Source organism: Petaurus breviceps, unplaced genomic scaffold, assembly GCF_028583685.1.
Source record: "Petaurus breviceps papuanus isolate PSGF00001 unplaced genomic scaffold, PetGlider_PUasm1.0 90743, whole genome shotgun sequence".
Lineage (NCBI taxonomy): Eukaryota > Metazoa > Chordata > Mammalia > Diprotodontia > Petauridae > Petaurus > Petaurus breviceps.
In genome coordinates, this window is record NW_027187332.1 from 8,776,489 (window position 1) to 8,795,057 (window position 18,569).

The following is an 18,569-nucleotide window of genomic DNA, read 5'->3' on the forward strand; positions in this document are numbered from 1 at the left end:
TCTTTCTAGTTCTTTCTCTGGATGCACATTTTTCTCTCCATCATGTGTCTTTTGGGATTGACTTATATTCCTGCATTGCTGAGAAGAGTCCAGTCTATCAAAGTTGGTCATCACACATATGTTGTGTCTGTAATTGTGTACAAATTTCTCCTGGTTCTACTCTTCTCACTCAGCATCAGTTCTTTTAAGCCTCTCCAGGTAAATATGAAGACTGCCTGCTCCTCGTTTCTTATAGCACAATAGTATTCTATAACATGCATATACCACAACTTGTTCAGCCATTCCCCAATTGATGGGCACCCCGGTTAAGGGGCTTTTTGAAGCAAATTTAATAATTTGATTCATTGATTCAGTAAAAATGCTTTTACAAATATTTCCAAATAAATAAATAAAACATATTACATGTTACTATGTTCTAGCTACTGTGTTGAGCACTGTGAATACAAATATCATCAAAGAAAATTTTAACTACTCCCTGTTTTGGGAAGTTTCCCTTCTATTAGGGAAAGTTGTGCAGTTGTTTCAGTGGTGTCCAATTCTTTGTGAGCTCATTTTAGGGTTTTGTTGACAAAGATGCTAGAATGATTTGCCATTTCCTTTTCCAGTTCATTTTACAGATGAGGGACTGAGGCAAACAGAGTTGAGTGACTTGCCCAGAGTCACAAAGCTAGTAAGCATATGAGGCCAGATTTGAACCCATAAAGATGAGTCTTTCTGTTTCCAAGCCCAGAGCTCTATCCACTGTGCCGTCTAGCTGTCCAAAGGAAAATACAGTACATAAAAGAGAGCAGCAACATATAAAAGAGAAGTGGGGTGAGGGATAAGGTACATGGGAAGGGAAGAGTTATGGTAGAGATGTCTGGAGAGTCAGTAGGGGACCCAAGAGAGGAGTGAAAGAGTGAGTATAGTTGGCTTGTGCATTTCCTTAAAATGAAGATTCTAGGAAGAACTAACCAATATGATGAGCAAACTGTAGGGATGGAGGGATCTTCCAGGGTAAGGCTACAGAGACATAGTGAAGAAGTTAGGAGTGGAACCAAGAGGAAAATGAAGGAGTGAGTATGGCTAGTCCAGGCAACTCCTCAAAATAGAGGTCCTCAGAAGAAATAAACCCTGCCCCAAGGAGGGCAGAAGAGATGGACAGAAGGACAGAAGATCTTTGATCTTTCAGGGTGATAAAGCTACATGAATAGAAACATCTTCCAGGGTGAGAAGGCTGCTAGAGAATGTTGAAGAAGTCTGGAGAATCTGGAGTAGAGTAGGGGAGAGGAATGAAGGAGTGATAAAAGTATCAGGGCTAGAGAAACTTGTTAGTCTACTTAAGTGGAGTATGGTGACTGATTCAATAGTGGTATCCAGGCCTTATTCATACCTAGTTCCAACCTTTAATTACTTCTGTTAAGAAATAGGGGAGTCTCTGTAGTTTTCAAGGTTGGATTATGGAAATACCTCTCTTATACATTAAGTCTCTTCACAAAATAAGCTAGCAGAAAGATCTTAAATGATAGACATTCCAAATTTGTATTAGCATATCTTTAGTTCATCTGAGTTTTTGAAGTTCATAGAATCCAAACCATCCAGTCACCCATTGAAGAAAAACTGAATAAGTCTTCTCCTTTGTACTAAGAAGTTATTCTTTTAAGTGTGAAGAGAAGAGTTTTGGAATAAACTTAATTTCCTCTGCAGTGGAAGCATAAAAGGATAGGATATTTGCTGACTATTTTTATATATTTAATTTAAGTTTAGTTCTGAGAAACTTGGATTCAAAGTAAGGATTCAGGATAAATGCAAAATTAATACAGTAAATGCACTGAATGAAAAAAAATGAAGTTGAATATAAAAAGAAATTATGTCACTTAGAAGTGTAAATCTAAAAACTAATTATAAGTGAGGAAATACAGAAAAAATGTCAAGTTCTAAATTATACTGAAAATCTGTGTGGCTGTTATAAAAAACCAACAAAATACCTGTGAGTGTAATATCATTTCACATGGCATATTTTTTTCTATTTCTTCAGTAGGAAGAACTTAATAAGAACAACTATTGAGCTTTTCTTTGCTTAGTCTTCATTCTCTTTAACCTCTCTGGATCTTTTGATATCATATGACCATGTCTCCTTGGCACTGATCATTTTCTGTCCTCCTCCCTTCTGTCTGAACACTCTTCATCAGTCTATTTTGTTGGATAATTATTCATCTTCTACCCTCTTAATGTTGATGTTCAGTGGGGCTCTGTGCTGAACCTCTTCTCTGTCTCTATCTCTCTGTCTCTGTCTTTCTGTCTCTCTGTCTCTGTCTCTCTCTCTTTCTCTCTCTCTCTATCTCTCCCTCTCTTCCTCTTTCTCTCTCTCTCTATCTCTCCCTCTCCCCTTTCTCTCCCCTCCCTCTCTGTCTCTTATACTCTCCCTCCCTACCTCCCTCCTTCCCTACCTTCTGATGTCCAACCTTGACTCATTGGACATCTTTACTTGAATGTTCCATAGGTACCTTGACTTTGAAATCTCCTCAAATGAATGTATTTTATTTTCCCTTACACCTTTCAAAAATCTCTTCCAAACTTGCCTTTTTTCCTATTGTAGACATCAGCACATTTCCTGAAGTTTAAAACACCAAGAGACATCCTCAACTCTTTCCTTTACATCACTCCCCTCTCCCCATATCCAATTAGTTGCCAAGTATAATCATTTTTAGCTCCACAATATCTCTCAAATCTGTCCTCTTCTCTCCATTCACACTACCACCACACTAGTTAAAGGCCTTCATCATCTCTTGACTGGACTATTGCCTACTAATTAGAGTCCTTTCTTCCGGTTGCTCTCCACTCCAATCAATCTTCCCCACAGTCCAAATCATCTTCCTCAGACAAATATCTGATCATGGAATTCCCTGGCTCAGAAGTCTTCAGTACCTTGCCATCTCACCAGGAAATATGCAAACATTTCAGTTTGTCATTTAAATCCCTCCCCATATGGCTCCTATCTAATTTTCTATCTGTACTTAAAATCATTCTCCTTGACTCACTCTATGCACCAACCAAATTGGACTACTACTTTCTCCCTGAACTTGTGTTTTTTGTTTGGTTATTTGTTTTAAGGCTGGGTCTCTCCATCATTCCCAAGCTGGAATTGTAGAGGCTACTCAAAGCCAAAGTCCTACCATGATCATCATGGGACCACTAACTTAATCCATTTCTGACCTGAAGTGGTTCACTTCTTCTTAGGCAACATGATGCTATCCCCTCATTTGCTTCCCCTGGGGCATCAGTACCAAATTTAATGCCAATACCTGACTGATTGAGCCTTTCCTGAATCAGGAATTATAAACATATGCCACCACACCCGGACCCATGTACTTGTTACTACATTTTCTGACTTTTCCCATTTTCATCGGCAGCTAGGTGGCACAATAGAGTGCTGGGTCTGGAGTCAGGAAGACCTTTGTTCAAATCCAGCTTCAGATACTTGGTAGCTGTGTGACCACTGGACAAGTCACTTAACCTCAGTCTGCCTCTGTTTCTCTAACTGTAAAATGAGGATAATGATAGCACCTATCTCCCAGGGTTGTTAAGATAAAATGAAATAATATTTCTAAAGTGCTTAGCATAGTGACTGGTACATAGCAGGCATTTAATAAAGACTTCCCCTCTTCTCCCCTCCCATAAGCTATTCCCCATTACAACAGGTAGGAAGTGAACATTGTTCTCCTACAATTTTTGTCTTTCTTTAAGGTTCATTTTGGTTGTGACCTCTACTTTACAGCCTGCCCTGATGTCTACAGCTGTTAGTACTCTACCAGTTGAAGAGCATTATATTTGTTTACATATTGCACCTAAGCTCCTTTAGGGCAGCAACTGTATGTTTTTTGTCTTTCTATCCCAAACACAGTGCCTTGTATAATTATAATAATTATGATTTACATAGCACTTTAAATTATCTGATTCAATCTTTAAATAACCTTGTGTGTAGGTGCTATTAACTTCCACATTTTACAGATGAGGAAACTGAGGCAGAAAACTATTAAGTGACACCCAGGGTCACAAAGCTAATAAACATTTGAGGTAGAATTTGAACTCAGGTCTTCCTGCCTCCAGGTTCTGAGCTCTATCCACTGCACCACCTAATGGCCTCACAATAAACACTTAATAAATGTTCGTTGAATTGGAAGAATACTTTGACAATCATATAATTTTCATGAATCTTTCATATCAACGAATATTACTGATACAAGTACAAAAAGAGACCAAGAATGCACAATATCAAAAAAAAAACTAGTAAGAGCTAGAGGTTTGTTATTTTATCCCCATTCCTGAACAGCTAAACTTTAAGCAGACAGATAACCTCCAAAGGAATTTAATTCTGCATGTGTGCTGGCACAACACTAAAAGCCTCTTTTTCAATTTCATGAAAAAATAAATGAAGGAAATAGATTGCTTATTGGAGGACATCTGCAGTGACAATAGCAGGGTACTAGATTGATGAGCCAATGGTTCTCTTCCTATTTCTAGCCACCATGATGGATGGGATATCCAGAACACAAACAAAATAGATATAATGCAATTTACAGCACTTTGCAGACTTATTCACCCCCTTCCTAAATTCTGAGAAACAACAACAAAAAATACATTTGTTTTATGAAGGTATTTTACCAAAGTTAGAAAGTGAGGTTCTTTGGAGACAGTTTGACACAGTTGGAAAAGACATGCAAACAGGCCTTTATGCGGGCTTCAATACTGCCTGACATACTTACTAGTTATGTGACCATGTACAAATCACTCAACATTTCTAAGCCTTAATTTCCTCAATTGTAAAATGAATGTAATGATACTTTTGGCACTTACCTTACAGAGTTCTTGTGAGAATCATATGAGATAGAACATGCAAAGCACTTTGCAAACCTTAAATGGCAATTTAAGTTAAATGCCGGCTGTTTGGGAAAAGACAAAACTGCAGAAATTGGGAAGTGAGGGGGAAATGCATGTTTCTAAAGGTCATTTTCTTCTTAAATCCATCACATGTAGTCTTTTTTTTGAAGATCTGTTGGTTTTTGGTTTTTGTTTTAATTTTATTTCATTTTTTACTGTGAGATGAGAGAGAGATTTGTTGGTTTTTGTTTTTTGTTTTAATTTTATTTCATTTTTTACTATGAAATGAGAGAGAGAGAGAATGACTAAACTGTGTGCCTGAAGAAGAGGTCCCACTCCAATACTGATACAGAAACACATACAGTGAAAGCTTGAATAGATGCTGAAAAATGTACCTTCACCTGGGAGTTACAGAGTAAGAAACATACCAAGACTATACACTTTGTATTTCCTGCATTGAACTCTGTTTCTTCATATATGAGTATACCCTAAATATCACCATCACCTATACATGGCCCTGCTACCAAAGTGACAGTAAACTCTGAAACTCTTTCTGATCATAAGCTCCTATCTTCCCATCTCTCCCTCTGTCTTATTTCCTAAACCTATTCTTTGTCTTCATTACCTGTTACCTCTAGTCTTTTGACTTCTCCCGGTTTCATCACCAATGCTCTGACTTCTCCTTCTTCCCTTCACAATCTTGACTGAATTAATTGTCTCATTCAAATGTGTGCTATCCTCTGCCCCTGAATCTAATAAAACAGAGATAGACTCAAAAGACTCTCCAAAGGATGCAGCTATTATGTTTCACTCTAGAGTGAACAAAAGTTGCTGCATAAAGGTGGGTAGATCAGTAGTAGTCACATCCACCCAGGCTAATTCATTTTGATGGTCATGGCCAAGACTTTCAAAAATAACGCCCAGGGTATGGGTGTTAAATGCTGTCTTGACTTAGATTCTAGGAAAGGTGAGCATATCCTATGATAGTCCCTTGTCCCTTTTAAAGCAGCGGGCAAATCTGTTGGTGAATAATCATGTTCCTAAGGGAGGAATATCAAAAGTTTTCTGAAGCCTCTTCACACTGTCCAATAAAAGACTTTTAAGGTAGTCAGGATCAGTCAAGCAGGATATAATGTAAGCCACTTTGGACAGGGTCATGGGGAATAACATGATAAGATCATTAATTTAGGACTGGAAGGTTCTTTAGAGATCATCTTGTCCAACCTCCCCATTTTATAGATGAAGAAACTGAGGAATGGAGTGGAAAAAATAAACTTGTTCAAAATCACATAGGTTAAATAAGTGACAGAGTTGGGGCTTGAAACCAAGTCATCAGACTCTGAAAGCAGCGCTCTTTCTGCTCTACCATGTTGTCTTCCATCTGGAAACAGAAGTTCATGAAGACCATAGGTAGGTCTTAATCCTGAGACATCACTCACCCATTCAGAAAGAATATACAGATGGGTACTATCTGGGGCCAAGGCCCCTGACTCCAAACTCTATTAAGCCAGGAATCTGCTATATTTAGAGTGAAAAATATAACCTGTAGACTTTAGGAGTCTGAGGCAACTGCCACAGCAGCTTTTTTACCTCAAGACATCTTTTCTGTAGGTCTTATAGTACTTGGTTCTCAGTAACAGAAGTATATTTTGTAATCCAAAACTTCATCAGATCCAAGATCTCTTTGGGATTCTCATATCCCACTTGCTAAGTGAGGGTTGTTATATTGTCCCACCTGCCTCATAGGATGTTTTTTAGAAACAATACTATTAACAAATAAAATTATTGCATAATATTTAATAAATAATTAAATTCTATTAGTTTTATTTTGCTTCTTTTCCATACTATTCTCATCAATTGCCCATTCTCTGACTCCTCTTTTCACCTTACTTCCTGGCCATGTCTACTTCAACTTTCAATCCTTCATACTCCCCACTGGAAGCTCAGTATTCACCCCTAGAGCCATCCTGGCCTCTAATGTATAGGCTTTTGCCTTATCTTGCCTGGATACAGGCCTTTACATCCCCTTTGAGCCACCATGCCAAAAATACCCTTTCCCTTTCAGGAGCCCTTTATGTATTGTATTTCCCCATTGGGGAATAAACTCAAAAGCAGCAAATATCTTACTTGATTGAACTTGTAGCTCCAGTGCTTTAACACACATAGTATGCACTTGATATATTATCTATATATCTGTTTATCCTTTAGCTCCACCTTCTCCTTTAAAGAACTAGAATTCCTTTGTTTGAACCATTTTTATTTTTCTTCTTTCTAACTTATGTAAAGCAGACGCACCAAACATGGAGCCCAGAGCTTTCCTGAGTATTGACCAAAAATGGAGTTCTTATCTGAGTTTAACATGTTGATGTACTAATAAAAAATAAATACATAAAAATGTTTGTTTTTTTATCTTTTTTGGAGGCAGTTGGGGTTAAGTGACCTGCCCAGGGTCATATAGCTACTAAGTGTCTGAGGCTGCATTTGAACTCAGGTTCTCCTGACTCCAGGGATGATGCTCTATCCACTGTTCTACCTAGTTGACCCTATGTATAGTTTTCTAAGCCTATACGTGGCCCACAAGGATCCTTGTGGTTTAGTGGCCCTCATTTCTATTTGAGTTTGACACTATTTAAATAGTGGCACAGCAATGGAATGGAAACCAAGTTTGATTGAGAAACAGAAACCTGAATGTGAATCCTGGTTCTGCCACTTATTAGGTGGGTAAACTTGGGGAAGGCACTTGACCTTTAGGGCTCAACTTCCTCAGTGTAAAATGGGGAGAGGGGCATCATTCAATGATCTCTAAAGTTCCCCTTTCCAGCTCTAAATTTATGCTTCAGCTTTGGCTGTATATTTCATATGTGACCTGATTTTCTTCTTTTTTTTTCATTCTAGAAATTTAATTACAGCCATGTAATTTTTACTCTTGCATTTTCTCAATAGTTTCTTCCTTATGTTTGCCCTTGTCCTTTCCTACTTGGCGTGACTTGGCTTTTTGTTCAAGGATCTTTTTGCAAGCTTTGTCCAGCTTAGGCCTGTGATAACTACCTTGCTTCGATGAATTCCCCCATGGACAGTTGTTCCATTAGCCTTCTCCCACTGCACACACTCAATGTAGATCACATATTTCTTCCTGTAAACCTGGACTACCTTGCCAATTTGCTGTCCTTTATAATGTCCTCAAACAACTTGGACTTCATCATCTTTTCGAATGGTCATGGAGCAGACATAATTTTCCTCCATATATGGGAAGGGGTATTGAAATGCCTCTTACAGTTCTTGCTTTGTTCAGAGGTCACAAAGGGATTGAACTTCGTTTTGACCTCGGAGCCACCGCGGAAGAGAAGAGCTGATTTTCTTCTAATATACATCAATTCTGTATTCAACTAGTTATCTCTCAAGATGTCCTCTACAATTGTAATAATGGACATGTTTTCTCCTATACAATAATGAACATTGTAACAAGAAAGGGGCCATGAACACATCTCTTCTAATGCAAAATTCCTTTATTCCACTTTACTTTTATGAGTCCTGGGGTTTGTATCACAAAAGAAGAGCAGGAGTAGTATAAGGCAAATAACAATTAAAAAACAAAACCTCTCAGACATGTGGTTGTGCTTCCGTGTCTCTTCTGCCACTAGCACCTTCTTCACCTCTGTAATTATGCCACAGTCCCTCCAATCCTAAAGAAGTTCTTTCCTGTACAACAATTTCACCATCTCTATGTTCCCCTTCATAAACAAACTTCTCGGGAAAAAAATTGTGTACATAGAGTGTCCACTTTCTCACCACCTACTTTCCCCTTAATCTTTTGTCATTTTTTTGTCATCTGTTCCCACCACTCTAACCTGCTAATCACTAAATCCAATGACCTTTATTCAGTGTTGATCCGCCCTACCTTACAACTCCCTCTTGTTAGATGCTCTCTCCTTTCTTGGCATCTGAGACATCACAATTATTATTTTAAAGCAAGAATATTTGCCCATTTCCAAGTCTGTGCCATCTCTCTCATTCTCTATGTTTTTCAAAGACTACTAACAATCAGCAATCACATCAACCAGTTTGTTCAGGATGATTTGCAGTCATGAAAGCCAGGTGCCCTTTTACAATCTCCTTGATTACCTTGGGTTTTTGTTGCATTTTTAAAGCTTTTTTTTTTTTTTTTTACCATTTTTGTTGTATTCTTCCAAGTTCTAAAAATAGTTCTCCTTTAGTAAAGAAAATGGAGGTAAAATAAGAGTGAGTAGTTTATACTACTCTCCATCTTCCATTGGTAATTAATAGCTACCATTCGTTTTTTAACTTTTAATAACTAGCATTTGTATAGCATTTTAAGGTTTGTAAAGTGTTTCTTATCTCATTTGATCCTTACAACAACACTGAGAAGTAAGTGCTGTTACTATTGTCATTTTATAAATGAGGAAATTTAGGAATAGAGATGTCATGTTACTTACCCAGGGTCATACAATTAGTATCTGAGGCAGGTTTTGAGCTCAGGGTTTACTGATTCCAAGCCCAACACTGTACTGATTTCTCTACTATAGCAAACTTCTGAAGAGGAAACTCCATCTACCAATGCAGATCAATGCCTTCTTTGCAACTTATATGGCCTTATGGAATTTACTGAGAGGTTACTGTGCTTTGCACGAGGTCAAATAGTCAGTATGAGCCAGAGGTGGGTTTTAAACTGGAGTCTTCCCTAGGTTGGCTCACAAGACAGTAGACAATAGATAACTTGTATTTCATAAATAGCCCTACAGAACTGCGGGACATTATACCCTAGGCCAACTCCCAGGCCTCCACTATTGTGCTCGTATACTCAGGCATTCCTAAATCTACCTCATGTAACCATAAGTGTATGGGAAGTTTGAACCGGTTTGTACCTGCACACTCAGCTTACACTTTATGTATGTATGTAGATAGATAGATAGATAGATTTTATTGCAGGAAAAAAAAAGCTTTACACTATATTTTATAATTGCTTGTCACATTCACATATCTTCCAAATTAAACAAATCCCAAAAAAAATTCCTTTCAATTTGCATCAGTTCAGTCAAAGCAACAGATGGTCAAAGTCTCTGTTCTTCTCTCAGGCTTCTTCTCTGCTGTTCAAAGCGGTTCCTTACTCTGCCCAGATCAGTTAGATAAGGAAAGTTCAAGATGCCAACTAAAAAAGATAAGCCACTGCTGGCAGAGTAGGAAGGATAAGAGAATGTAGCACAACTGTTCTAAAAAATAATAATTTATTTTAAAAATCAATCAACAAGCATATCTACTGTGGCACCATTTCAATAATAGCCATAATATGCAAGGGGGATATATCAGATGAAACTAGGCAGAACTGAAGAGGTAGTAAATCAGTATGGCACTCTGGTATTAGCATCAGGACTGGTCCTCTGGATGATTCTAAAGAAAGTAAAGTGAACCTCTGTAGATGCCCCCCCTGCTTTTATTTTACTTTCCTATCCTGCAAAAAATAACAATTAAGAACCAAATTTTTCTCCCTAGACATTGCAAAGATGTGTGGGTCTCCCTCATACAGGTTGGTTTTTCATATTTAAATGTTTCCTTTGGTTTCTGTTTTTTTTTTTTTAATACTTAATTTGGCATTAATTGATTAGAAGCTGTTAGCCCTTCAAGGTGTTTGTGCATATTAATTGAGGACTCAGTTATAGCAATGTCTTCAAGAATTAAAGGAATAAAGTTCTTATGCTAGAATTTCAGGCCACATAGCACTTGGGTGGGGAAACTATTTTTAAACAGGGGGCGATCCAACATTCCTCAGTCCATGTCATTTCAGTGTGTCGGGAGTGGCCTCTTTTCTTTGCCCATAAGGTCTGCTTTGTTCAAGGGCTCTTTGAACATGGACCAACCCCCAAGATCTGTCCTACTTAGAGGTGAAACAAGGATAACTAAACTGAATAGGTTCCCTTGACAATTCTAACAATTTTAGACACTTTGTAAAGGACCCATATCCAGAAGTCTGACTGTTAGGAAGATAGAATATAGAGAAATAGAAATCCAGTGGGCAGGTGCTGAACTTATATAGGTTAAAAAGGTCCAAAAGGACCCAAGTATTTCAAAAAGGAAGAGGAAGAAAATCCCCAAGACCCATGTACAGGGAAAATCCCAAGCCAGGACTGCTAAGAGAGAAAATCACTAAAAAGAGAGACAGAACTTCTGGGATAAAGGCAATGTCCAAGGCAACAGCTGTCATGTCGAATGCCAAGGAATGTCTAGAGCAAGCCGGGGGCTATGGGACCTGGGACAACTGTGGGCCTGTGCTAGGAGATGACAGCAGCCTGGCAAAGAGTAAATGGTGGTAGAGACCAGAATCTGGATAAAAGCCTAGATGTCACAGTGGGGGAGAAAACAGACCCTAGAGAAGAGGAAGGCAGCTGACATGGAACTGGATCTAATACTTACAATAACAGTTCACTATGCTGGGCCGGACTACTCAGTGATGTGAATTCATAGGGCTGTGAGGTGGGGGAGGGAGAAGAAAGGGAGAAAGGAAAAGAAAGAATAACTCTAAGCAAAAAGGAGGATACATCTTTTCCTCTGCTAACCAGCTACCGGTATGATCTTGGATGTGCAATCCTGTTCTTTTCATGCCTTTGAGGAAAAAAATTAAAAAGAAACCAAGTAAGTTTCTGAACACCTTTAGCCTGATTTTTACACTAGAATGGAAGATTCCTCTGGAGATCCAGAAATGAGCAAGGCCTAAACCCCGAGTGGGGGCACATATAAGTGACAGGGATTTTCTTAAGCCCAGAGCTATGGCTTTTGAGTCCCAAGTTAAAGACCTTGAAAAGTGGGAGGGACCTGATAAATCATCTAGTGAAGCTTCATCGTTTTATAGCAACTAACATTGCTGCCACACGTCCAAGGGATCGCAGCTGGCTTGCTGGATTTTGTTGTAGTTAACATGAGATTAAGGACAGTGTCATTAGTAGGACTTCAAATATGGGTTCATGTAGTGACATATGTAGGTTGTATTTCTGTTCCTTAAGCAGACTTACCCAGTTCCATGTGGATGAAATCAAGCTGTTAATGAAGTTGAGTAAGCCTCATTAGAGTCCTTTCTGTCGCTTTTAGGCATATACCAACTTCCCTCTTAAACTACCTTTAGATTCAAAGCAATTCAGAAGCCAGGTTGTCAGTTCTCAAAGATACTGGAACCAGACTTGGGGTAATGGGAAACTAATAGGAAGGACTGAGTGAGTTCTGACTTTCAGTTTGTTTAAAAAGGACTGCAGTGAAGCAAGGATACCACCAGAGGTCAACCTGGAGCTATTTCTTTGTGCTGTGCTATATACTACATAGTACAATAGAATCAGAGTAACAGGATGGTCATTCTTTATAGCATTAAAAAAAAAAAAGTGGAAACAACCTCTATTTAGTCTTAACAGTCATACCCACACGGACAGTGTTATTCTCAAATGTGAACAGATGCTAATCTGATCTATTCCCTCATTTAGGAGACTAAAGAAAATGTTTCCAAACAACCCCAAACCCTAAACCTCGAAGCCACTCTAGTGGAATAACACCTTCACCACCTCTGCTAATCAATATAGAGTGATTTGTTGGCACTCTTGGTTAATTTGAACTCATACCACAACTATGAAGTCTGCATCCTATTCTTCCAGTTTCCTAATGTGCATTTCATGTGACCTTTCACCAATGAAAAATAGATTATATTAGCTTACCCTGATATGCCAAGCTTATTAACAATGCCATGAGGCCCTAGACTGGTGTGACTGAATTTATGCTTCCAAAAATCTGTTGCTGTTAAATGACAAGTTTTCTTTCCTTTTGGAATTATTTGAAAATTGATTGACAAATAAACAGTATGATTGTACCTTTTCATTTCTCCCAAAATTCTAAACCCCTGATAGATGATATGCCAACAGTGTTATTTAACATTGACATATTACTATACTGACTACCAGATGTAAAAAAAACTTCATATTTTATATATATGAGAAATTTATCTTACCCTCAAAATCATGTAATATACTGTTTACTTGCACATTTTTTTCTAGGCATCTGACATCGCCAACAGCAGGCATTCTGAAATTTAGAAGTGGGAAGAGCAATGTTTGCCTTTTTAAGAATGGATTTTTGGTACTTTACATTTAAAAAATCTGACATTGCTTAGTATTATCTAGACTATTATTTCCCTACCTTTTATACTGTAGACTAGTAATTTATCTGAATGCTGTACTAGAGACAACTCTACCCTTCTTAGTCCCAGTAGAAGGGCTCTTGGAAGCTACAATTTTTGAGGTCAGAAGCATTATGTGAAAAGGGAGCTGAGAAGTGATAAAAGCAGAAGTCAGGGTTGTTGCTGTTGAGCTGTAAATTTATGGGTTTTACTACACAAAATTCTTACTTCTTAGGGACTCTGAAGCAAATTTTGACCAGTTTAGGAAAAAAAAACTTTCACCACCTAAAAGTTCTTACTTCCAAAAAGTTATTTGAAGTGGTCAAAATTGCCTCAGATTCATGCTGGTCTATAGAATAGTAATTGAGAAAGACTGGTTCAGAGGAAGAATCTCAAATACAAAGGCATTTGAGGTCCCCCAAGTCATATTATATGACCCTTAGTACAGATTAATGTGTAATTGCATTAACAAGTCTTTAATTCTCTTTAAAAAATAACTTACTAATGGTGCAGATAAATTGATGATAAAAAAAATAATCTCTGGGATTCCATTTTTGTTGAAGGCATCTCTAATAATCCCAATCACTCAACTTCATAACCTTGGATTTATCCTCAACTTTCCACTCTGTGCTTCATTATTCATATTCACCAATACTCACCAAGTATTGTCAATTCTGTCTCCACATCTTCAGCACATATCAACCTACAGCTATCACCCTATTTTAGAAACATTACCTTCGACCTGGATTATTGTAAAAATATTCAACTGGGCTCTGTTGCCAATATCCTTCCCTACCCTTTGACATTTTCCAGATGATCTTCTTAAACAACAGTTCTGACTGTACCTTATCATTTCCCTGTACAAGAATCTTCAATGGCTCCCTATTGCTTCGAAGATAAAATATAAATGCCCTTAGCTTGACATTTAAAATCTCTCACAGTCTGGTCTCAACCTGCCTCTCTAAGCTTAATTCACATGATTTCCATTCATACATTCCAGCCAAACTGGCATATAAGCTAGTTCCCAAATTCAATATTTTATCTGCCAAAACTTTGTATTGGCTCTTCCCCCACCTGTAATATTTATGTATCTATAGATATATAGATATAAATACTTCCTCCTCACTTTTAGAATTCCAACTTCTTTAAAACTCAACTCGTGTGCCACCTTCTACAGAAAACCTGTCCTGATCTTATTGTTCCTTCTCTGTCCCTCCTCAAATCACCTTATTTTGACTTACCTGTATATATGTTGCATTCCCCACCCCATCTCCACTTTGAGAAAGTAAACTCCTTTTTTCCTTGTCTTTTTAAATCCAGTGCCTAGCAAGATTCCTTACAATATTAGGTGCTTAAATGCTTACTGAATTTAAATGAGTATATAAAAGAGTATACAACCTACAAATAGTTTCATTGAATTAAATTAATTTTTATAAAAACATAATATCGTGTCAAGTGTAGACACATACAACCATGGAACTTTTTCCTATGAAGAAAAAACTAGGGTTTGTCCTATATAGGATTATTTGCTTTAAAAACCCACCACCAATTGCCTTGGGATGAAATATGGCATTTTTACATCAATTCTGGGAATCACTCCCATAAAATAGTATTACAGAATGATTAAAAAACAAAATAAAAACAGTAAGTTTCAGACACATTTTCTTATTTAGCCCCTGAATAATATATCAAGCCACTTTATGTCAAAATTTGGAGAGAAGTTGGACAACAGAAATTATCATTAAAACTACAAGCTTCATTCAAAGAATGGAATGGAACTAATGTAAATTTGATTATTAGAGAAAATGGAAAGTGAGTACAGCAAAATGATCTGTCCTCACAGTGCCAGGTGGTTAAGTCATGGAAATTGCCCTGGTGTGATTATTTGTACTGTTAAGGAAAATAAGGATTTTGTGGCTGAAAAAAAAAATACATTAAAGACTTAAGTAACGATCTATGGATAAAAGATTTAACTTTTTTCATCGATGTAACACAATACTTGCATTGCCTATAATAAAATACTACAAAAAAAAGAAAAAACACAGGAATGTTTGACTGCTTTTAGCTTTCAAGGTTAAGTTTCAATTATCCCCAGACCATTTAGAAGTCATAATTTTTTCACTCTTAAATTTTAAATGCATTTAATGTGTTTCATTTGTAAATGCTCAAGAAAATACCCTTACTGCTGTTTAATCAAAGTCTTAAAGATTTTCTAGATCTTAAACCTGAATTTTCATTTATTTTTACTACCTTTGAAATTTGATATTGAAAAGGTTCCAGGAATTTTGCAAATGGAGTTGATTAATTTTCAATGCAACATTATATACATTCAAAAATTGGAGGAGTGAAATTATAAGATTTTTGTTAATATTTGACAAAATGCTCCATGCTTTAGGTTTTTGCATTCCATATGATAGCTATGACTGATGGTATTTATCTGTGCAAGCAATTCTTTTCCAAATGGAACACGTCTAAAGAAACTGAGCATTAATAAAAATTTGAAGGCAAAAGTAAAGGAAGTATCTAGTAATTTTTCATAATGAATAATGAATTTCCCAGAATCAAAATATCATTTCTAACAAACCTTATTACTTAAATTAAGTTGCTAATTTTTACCTTTAAACATTTTTTGCTAGGCCTGTGCTTTTTGATTCTTTCATTTATCCTTTTGTTTTATTTACATTTTAAATTAAAATCAATAGTTGCTATATAATAATAATCTAATAGCTGACATTTCTATAGTACTGGAAAGTTTGTAAAGTTTACATCTATTATCTAATTTAAGTCTCACAATAATCCTGTGAGGTAAATTATTTCCCCCATTTTACAGATGCGTGAACTGAGATTCAAAAAGATGAAGTCACATAGTCACACAACTAGTAAATGTCAGAGATAGGATTTCCATCAAGGTCAAAAAAGGCATTAAAATGCCCTACTCAAATGCTTCATCATATTATGTTGCTGACCCTAGATGACCCTAGTTTGAAGGATGTTCCTACAAATTCTGAGCTTTAACACTTCTGTTAAACCTGGAAACATTGAGTATGAATTGAGTAATGGATATGTCAACTGAGGAATAACCTAGCTAAGGTTTGTTTTTTTTTTTGTCGATGTAACACAACACCTGAGGAACTAATCAGAAGATTAGTTTTCACATTTTGGGTCATAGTGAAACATGGAAAGAGTTGTGATCTATAACAGCAGACTAGACAGACCAACAAAATTGTAGAGCATATAAGAAGCATATACAGAACATGAATACATACAGATTCATATATTTAGCCAATTATAGTGAAAATCTGGTACCACTACAGAAAATATCAGCTTTTCTACATTACTAAAAAATAACCAGAAGGATAAGATAGAAAAAGAAATTCTAGCTAAAATAATGATATAAGGTACAGATGTTTGGGAGTCAATTCACTAAAACACAAATAGGAGTACAATTATAAAGAATTCTGTATAGAAATAAACAGCTTTAAACAAATACAGGAATTGCTCACAAGTGGACAATGTCAAACTAATATAAATTTAAAATTTAAATAAATAAATTTTTATATTATATATTATAAATAAAATATAAAAGTAAATTTAAAAACCATATAAACTAATTTACAATTTCAGTGCTATACTACAAAACATTGATAAATCTTAAAATTATTAGACTAAAAACTATTAAACTAAAACTTTCCAAAAAATTGGAAAGCAGTCTGGTGGAAATTAGGTTTAAATCAATATCTCACACCATATAATAGATTATATTCCAAAGGCGTTCATGATTTAGATATAGTCATGTCATAAACAAATTAGAGGAAAAAGGACAAGATACCTTTCACAACTATAGAAATGAGAAGAGTTCTTGAACAAACAGGAATAGAGAAAATCAAAAGACATTAAATTTACTATTTTAACTGAATAAAACCTTAAAGTCTTTGCACAATCAATATCAAAACACTTAAGAGAAGAGAAATAGTTAATTGGGGATAAAATTTACAGAAAATTTCTCTAATAAAAGCTTTATATTTCCAACTTACTCTCCTCTACCAAAAAACCTAATTCATTTCTTTCTAAAATAATTTCAGATTTTGGAAATTGTTCTCAGAAACAACCATACACACATGCATACATACATTACAAATTCAACATTTTATCTGCCAAAACTTTCCCTTTGTATTTGCTCTTCCCCCACATGGAATCCATTTCCTCCTCACTCTTTCATTTTAGAATCCGTGTGTGTGTATGTATATGTGTGTATGCATATTGTGTATATATATATATATTTAGATTTTATGTATAATGTATAGATTAAGATTTTTAGATTGTGTATATATTTGTGTGTATATGCATATTTAGATTTAGATATACACACAGAGATTGATATAGATATGAATCTATATGTATAGATATGAATATGTATCTATAGATATCGATTTTATCTATAGATATGAATAAGAACTATTTCCCATAGAAAGTGGTCAAAGGATTTAAACAGGTCTTCTCAGAAGAAATTTGACATAATCAATCATGTAAAAAAATGCTTCAAATCACTACTAATAAAAGGAAATACAAATTAAAACTCGAAGAGTCTACCTCACACCCATCAGACTGTCAAAGAACAAATAAGGAAAATGACAATTTTTGGAAGGGCTATGAGAAGACAGGAAAGGTGTACTATTGGTGAAGCCTCTCTGGAAAGCAAATTGGAATTATATTCAAAAAGTCACTAAACTTTGCAAACCCCTTGACTTTTAATGTCATCCCTTCTAGTCATATACCCCAAAGAGATCATAGAAAGAAGGAAAGCAATCATATGTACAAAAATTGTTGTATAGCAGAGCTTGTTCTTATAGCAAAAAATTAGAAATTAATGTCGCACCTAGAAATTAAGGAATGACTGAATAAACTATGGTATATTAATAATGGAATACTATTGTGCTGTAATATATGATTAAGGATATAGACCCAGAAGAACTTGGAAAGACCTGTGTGAACTCATGCAGAGTAAAGGGAGCAGAACTACAAGAATTATTTACATGACTACAACGTTAGAAAGAAAAATAACTTTGAAAGACTTAAAAACTCTAATAACTGAAGAGCAATCATGACTCCAGATGAATGATGGTAAAGCACACTTCTCATCTCCTAAGGGGTAACACACCAGAGATATGCATTTTCAGACCTGGATAACGTGCAGGTATTTGTTGCTTGGCTATGTTTATTTGTTACAAGTCCAGGTTGGAGAGAGAAAGAGAAGACAGGCCAATTGATAGTGAGGCAAAAATAAGAGAGAGAGACAGAGAGAGAGAGACAGAGAGACAGAGAGACACACAGAGGGGCGGCTAGGTGGTACAGTGAGTAGAGCGTCGGCCCTGGAGTCAGGAGGACCTGAGTTTGGATCCGGTCTCAGACACTTAACACACACACATACACACACACACACACACACAAACTAGCAGTGTGACCTTGGGCAAGTTACTTAACCCCAATTGCCCTCCAAAAAAGAGAGAGAGAGAGAGAGAGAGAGAGAGAGAGAGAGAGAGAG

At 36.4% G+C, this 18,569-nt stretch overlaps 2 long non-coding RNA genes across 3 annotated transcripts in view; one reads left to right on the forward strand and one right to left on the reverse strand.

Moving 5' to 3' along the window:
• Positions 1–18,569, forward strand: part of LOC138145673 (uncharacterized) — a 253,461-nt gene that overhangs the window by 99,424 nt on the left and 135,468 nt on the right. The window lies entirely within an intron of this gene.
• Positions 8,951–12,795, reverse strand: LOC138145652 (uncharacterized). Its single transcript, XR_011164278.1, has 3 exons — positions 11,883–12,795; positions 11,412–11,475; positions 8,951–9,987 (listed from the first exon to the last, which is right to left on the reverse strand). It is a non-coding gene; the product is annotated as an uncharacterized lncRNA (long non-coding RNA).